Consider the following 6,604-nt stretch of genomic DNA (forward strand, 5'->3'; position numbering starts at 1 on the left):
TGCTTCTGTTCTGTTCTGAGTTAAGAAAAAACTTGTTGCTGTTTGAGCACCTCGTCTCGCTTAACGCCTTCAAGAACTGAATATTTAACAACTGGTTATTAGTATTGATGCAACTCTACTAGGGCTTCAATTAAATGTTGTTCCATCTCCTCAAATGTTTCTTAAATGCAGACAGACCTTTGATGTTTACTGAAATTATACTAATCTGTGGACCTGAAAAGCTTCCTTGTGGGATACACATATTGTCACAGCTAAAAATGAGCACCTCACTATGCTTTGGGTAGCTCTAGATTGAATGAATTTTATTTTTATTTTTGGTAGGTTAAGATTCTGGATTAAATGCAAACAAGGCTTTCTTCTAAAATACTTTTTTGGTTGTTATCCAAGAAGGTTTTTTTTTAAGCCATGCGTAAGCAGAGATAGCAAAACTGTTTTGATTAAAAAGAAGAATTTAGGTAGTTTTGTTTCCATTTGGAAACCACTTTTGGATTTTTTAGACAAACTGGGCCTTCTAGGCTTAAACACTCCTTTGTACAACTGGATTCTTGATTTTCTTACCAACAGGCCGCAATATGTGCAAGTTGGAACAAATACCTCTAATACCATTTTCTTGAGCACAGGTTCTCCTCAGGGCTGCATCCTAAGTCCGCTGCTGTTCATCTTGTTGACCCATGACTGTTGTGCTAGGTTTGCCACCAACCATATTGTGAAGTTTGCAGATGATACAACAGTGGTGGGCCTTATTCATGATGACAAGGTGGAAGCTTACCGCAAGGAGGTTGAGGGGTTGGTGAACTGGTGTAAGGAAAACAGCCTAGTTTTAAATACCGGAAAACCAAAGAGATCATTGTTGATTTCAGAAAAGGCAGGCACAGCCACACTTCTCTGTGCATAAATGATTCACCTGTGGAGATGGTTACCAGCATCAAATTCCTGGGTGTGCAACTAACAAGTAGGCTGGCTTGGTTGCTCAACAGTGAGAAACTGGTGAAGTGGGCACAGCAGCACCTCCATTTTCTGCCTCGCATGAGAAAAGCACATCTTCCTTCCCCTGTCCTGACCAATTTCTACAGGGAGAGCATCAAGAGCATCCTGTCATACAGCATCACAGTCTGGTTTGGAAGCATCACTGCTTCATACAGGAAGGCAGTGCAGAGAGTGGTGAGGATGGCCAAAAAGATCATTGGCAGTTCCCTCCCCTCCATCCAGGACATAGCACAGAAGCGTTGCTTGAGCAGGGTCTGTAAAATTATCTGGGACACTACACATCCTCTTCATGACCTGTTTTCCTTGTTACCTTCTGGGAGGAAGCTTCATGGTATCTGCAGCAGAACATCCAGATTCAGCCAGTTTCATTCCATACAGCATTAACCTTGTGAACTCTCTAGCTTCCTCCTTCCATTATATATTTAAGATGGACAGTATTTAATATTTAATATTTATTTGTTATGTATATGTAGGGGTGTGGGTCTATACATATGTGCAGTGCTTTTTTTGTAAAAAAATAAAGGTGCCGGAACTCACACGTCATACAACCCGCCTTGCCTACCCTACAAAGTTCCATCCAAAAAAGGTGCTGGAACTCCATTCTGGGTGTTCTATGAGAAAAAAAGCCCTGCATATGTGTATATAGTATGGTTAGATGTGTGTCATGTATGTGTTCCATTTTGAGAGCGGGCAACTAAATTTCATTTTTGATGTGTGCCGTTGTGCCCACAGTAAAAAAAATGACAATAAAGTTTATCTTATCTTATCTTGCATCATACTGAAAAAAAGGAAACTTTGATTCTAGGTGTTGACGATTAGAATGATTTTGTTATTTTATAAATAGCTTGAAATATAATGAAGTGTAACGGAAAAGCTCGAGAGTGTATTTTTCTGTGCTTTTTTTGCATTTTATGGTACTGCAAAAAGTTGGAAGTTACAACTTTTTTCTTTTAGCATTTCCTTCCTTTCTCTTAATTCTCTAACTTTTGTTTTTTTGTATTCTATTTTAATAAAAATATTATGGCAAGCAATTTTAACTTTCTTTTTAAGAAAAGATAAAACACCACCACAGAATATAGTCAACCTGACAAGGCTCCTTTAATGTACTTTTACATATATTAGATAAGGCCTTACAGAGTTACACTCTTTAGAAATTTACAAACCATTCCCCTAAAAGAGACATAATTTTAAATTATTCCTGTGTACTGAATTAGGCATGATTATAATAGCATAATAGAACAAACATTTTATAGAAGACATGCCTAGAACTGGAGGAATCCAAGATATCTAATATTCTTAAATCTAGTTGTATGAAGAAGCCACATTCTGGTAGAGAACCTTTTTGATGGATAAAAAGGGCATAAATTTAGCACATTGTGAATTTATTCCCTTAAAGAAAAGAACCAATCAGATCTTTTATTGAAGAATGCTGAAAATGTGGGATTTGAGATAAGGTTTTCCTTTTTTAAAAAAATCTGTGAGATCTTGAGTTAATTTTTTAAAAAATTCTTTATCAGCTCTTCATGGCAGTATCATTGAAAAACCAACTGAATCTCAAATATTTCTGGAAAATTAAGCTATTGTGTTAAATGTGCCCATTATTCTATGTTCATCAGAGTTAAGAGACTCCATGCACAACTGATCCAAATCTACTTCAACATATGTATCATCTGATTAATATACAGTCCATGTTATAGCTAGCAGATGACAGGAATTCTAAAAATCCCACCATTGTTCTGAAAATACTGGACAAAAGGCTAAAAGAGGGCAGGAAAAAAGGCTACTGAAATGGAAAGCTTTTGTTGCCTGGAAACTCATTGAGAAAAATACTTATTTCAAGTAGAGAATAGTGCTCATTTTAACCCAACCCCAGTAAATTCTTATCTAATAAAAGTTCTATGCAAATAGTGTTGCTAAGCAAGGATTAAAAGAGCCTCACAACATTCCAGTTCATTATGAAAAGGAACCCATTTTTATTGTGCATATGTGTAGAATGAATGCCTGAGAAGGCTTCTATAATGAATTTTACTACACCTGAATCCTGGATTGTGACATTATCTCTGCATTAGACATAAGGTTACCTTATTTCTGGATTCCTCAGAAAGGTAGTCTGAGGGGCAGACACTAACTTAAAAAGGAAAAGACTAGTTTAAAGAAAAATTCAGAACATGCAAATTGCTGGTGCATGAGCAAGCTTGCCTTCTCAAAGGAAATATTTTCCATGTAGCCTAGAATTGATGGTCTGGTCTGCAGCTATTTTGTACTTCTAAATAATTATGATTAGTCAATGTGTAAAATAAGAAGCTAGAACAGGACAATGCAAAGGACACTTATAAACATTTCCATAAAAATATCTATACATTTAGCAATAAAATGGAAGCCAGCATATTTGCAGTCTTCCTTCTCTACCAACACTTTATCCAAATTATTTTCATTACCAAAAAACTAATAAAGTTTCTGTGTATTTTGAATGAAATGAAGTTGTTTGGCATGCATTATCACCTTTCCTGGAAGGATTTGTTTTGCATAAAATATTCAGCAAGAGTTGACCATTTTTTCACAAAGTTTTATACCTGAAGAAACTCAACATCTAAAACTTTTCTCTCCTTTCTCAATAAATGAAATTCCAGTTTAGACTAATAGTTAAAGCTACAGTCTAGAAACAGGGAGACTGTGAGTTCTAGTCCTGCTTTAGGCATGAAAGATGGCTGGGTGATCTTGTGCCAATCACTCTCTCTCAACCCAGCCCACCTCAAAGGGTTGTTGTGGAGGAGAAAATTGGAGGAGGAAGGAATATTAAATATGCTACTTACAAAAATAATAAATAAAATAAATCCCCATTTTATGATCACATTCCATCTGCAATTTGTGAGAGGTTAGAATAGGATGTCTAGGGATTATCTTATTTGGTGCTTCAGCAGGTCTGGATTATTTTTGTAGTGACCTACCCATTGTCATCTAGTGTTGTTCTTCATTCAGCTGTCCAAAGTCCTCTTATTCTGTCCACAGAACTACTTTCACTTTGTTTTTGACAATAAATAACATACTAAGCATGTTAAACTTGAACTTTCAAATGAACAGATAGTGTCTGACTATATTGATCTTCTGCTCAGGAGGTGAAGGCAAAGTGGGTTCTGAGATTTAGCATCAGGCACTCATAATACATGCATTCCACTTGATATGAAAAGATCAATGGCCCTAAAAGCCCATTTACCAGAACATCCTAACTTTGCCAGATTAGGACATAATGTTAATATAGTACAGTGCATTTTCCCCTATTTCCATAGTCATTTTAAAGAAATGATTGATTATATAAAATCAACACTGTAAATATACCTCTGATTCCTAATTTTACCAAGTTTTACAGAGAAACAAATCATCGTCTGTGTCATGATTATCACTCTTATTCTCTTTTCCTTTTAGGCTTAATTGTCTATTTTTTTTCCTTCTCTTTTCCTTTTCTTCAAAGAGGAGGTAGAGGTGTTATCATTGATTTAAAAAGCATTCCTTCTCTTAAGAAACTCAGAGGTTTGTGATGGTATAAAAGAATGGTCACTTAGGAATCCTTCCTTTCCCCCTGCCCAAAATCTAAAATATTCACAAAATGGTACATGCATAGTTACTAGCACAGATGGAAGTTTAGGAATAATTAATATAAACAGAATTATAACATGCACTGCTCTGTCGTATTTATTTCAGTTGCCCCTGTTACACTTATTTCCTATTTATTAGCTTGGGAGATTTAATCCTAGGTGATTTCATTTTTCTAATTGTATCCTCCTAATTTCTAATGCAGAATTTGTTTCCCAGCAATATTAGTAATGGAGCCAGTGTCATAAAACAGTTTATAATAAAAAGTAAATAAAAAGGAAAAAGGAAAGGACTGACTAGTTTAAGGCTTGAACAGTCCATACTTTTTAAAAGACATAATCTGCAGAAAGCACTTATTGCCATAACTTCAATAACTCCCACAGTACTATGGACATGCATCTTAATTCATTGTTTGGCTCCATCTTTTTCTGCTCCTGTTCCACTGAAGTCAGTAGTCCAGCCATGTATCTTCAGTAGATGTGCTAATAGTTATCACTATGGCTATTCCTGGCTTTTACCACGTTTTCATACGTGATATATGGATGTTACCAAGAATATTTTGCAATCACAAATAGAAATTTTCCTCTCACTCTGTAATGTTTGTATAAATTTTTTAAAATGTGCATAAAAATGGATTAATGTGTATCACAGTCCAGTTTAGCAATGCTCGGGACATAGATAGATGTGATCTTTCAAGTATGTGAAGCAGGCACATACATGTATAATTTAGCTATAAGATTATAGCTGTCCTTTTTGATATTTAGGATTAAAATGAGGGGTAGAAAAGCCATCAAAGCTAGGTTAGTTCCTATTCACAGCTTTATAGAAATGGAGAAGTTTGTTTCAATCTACTCATTCCCTATTCTCTGTGCCTACTTGAACAAAACAAAACAAAATTAGTCACCTAAATGTGTTATAACTATGCTAGAAGCAGTTGTAATTTCTAAAGATAAGTAAACAAGTATGTGCAGAAGACACACGTGTGTCTTAACTGATCACATAAGTGGGCTGTACCACATCTTATTGTTAAAGGAGGCAATGTGTCAGTGAGTAGTAAGAATATCAGTGGTTAATAATTCTCTGTAGCTACCAGATCACCATTTGCTATGGCAAGACATAGCAGCTCAAGTGCCATCCCTCAGAGACATCATTAGAACCTCTCCCACCCAGTGTTAAACTGAAATATGGTACCAACAGCTGTGGTTGTTTTTTGTCCTAAATCCAAAGTTACTCAGTGAACTTCAAGACATAGCAGTACATTTTAGATTTTTCAGTGCCAAGTGTAACATTCTATTTTTGATGTTCATCAAAAAGGTATTTTAATAACTTAGTAATGCAACAGTCAATTTATAATAGCTATAATAGCTATTTGTGGACAATTTTTACCTCAGAGCTAAAAGCCCTGTGAAAATATCATGTATTGTGAATAAGGAAAAAACTGATCATGCTAATGTTGTCTGTAAATTTTGATAGTATGTGTTGAATCTAACTAGGTAATTTGGACATTTCCTTGTTCAGTAGGGAACTAAACATGTAACTTATTAGGCTAAATCAGAAAGGAAAAGTTGGTCACATCACCACAACAATAATTCTTCTTTTACTATGCTATAACATACTAAAATTGACTAAGTAAGAATTTAGAAATAGTAAACATGCTAAATGTGGAACTTAGCATGTTTATTCTAGCTCAAGCATGTGAATGTTTGCTGTTGAACTACAATTCCCATAAGCTTTTGTTAATTTTGTTACAGCTGCTGAAAATTGCCTTTGAGATGTTGCTATTTCTCCATAAAGGGTTCTAGGCAAACTGATCTCCATCTGGTGTACTCACTATGCACTTGTGACTATATAATTATATAGGAGCCAGTTTGGTTTAGTGATTAAGGCAGACATGTCAAACTGCCGGCCCACGGGCCAGATGCGTAACGACGAAACCACGCTCACCCCATTGCCGGCAATGGGGAAAAAGCCGTGATACATCGTGTGATGTCATGTGACATCGTGAGTTTGACATGCCTGGGTTAAG

The sequence above is a fragment of the Vipera berus genome, assembly GCF_964194415.1.
Source record: "Vipera berus genome assembly, chromosome: Z".
In the NCBI taxonomy this organism is placed as follows: Eukaryota; Metazoa; Chordata; class Lepidosauria; order Squamata; family Viperidae; genus Vipera; species Vipera berus.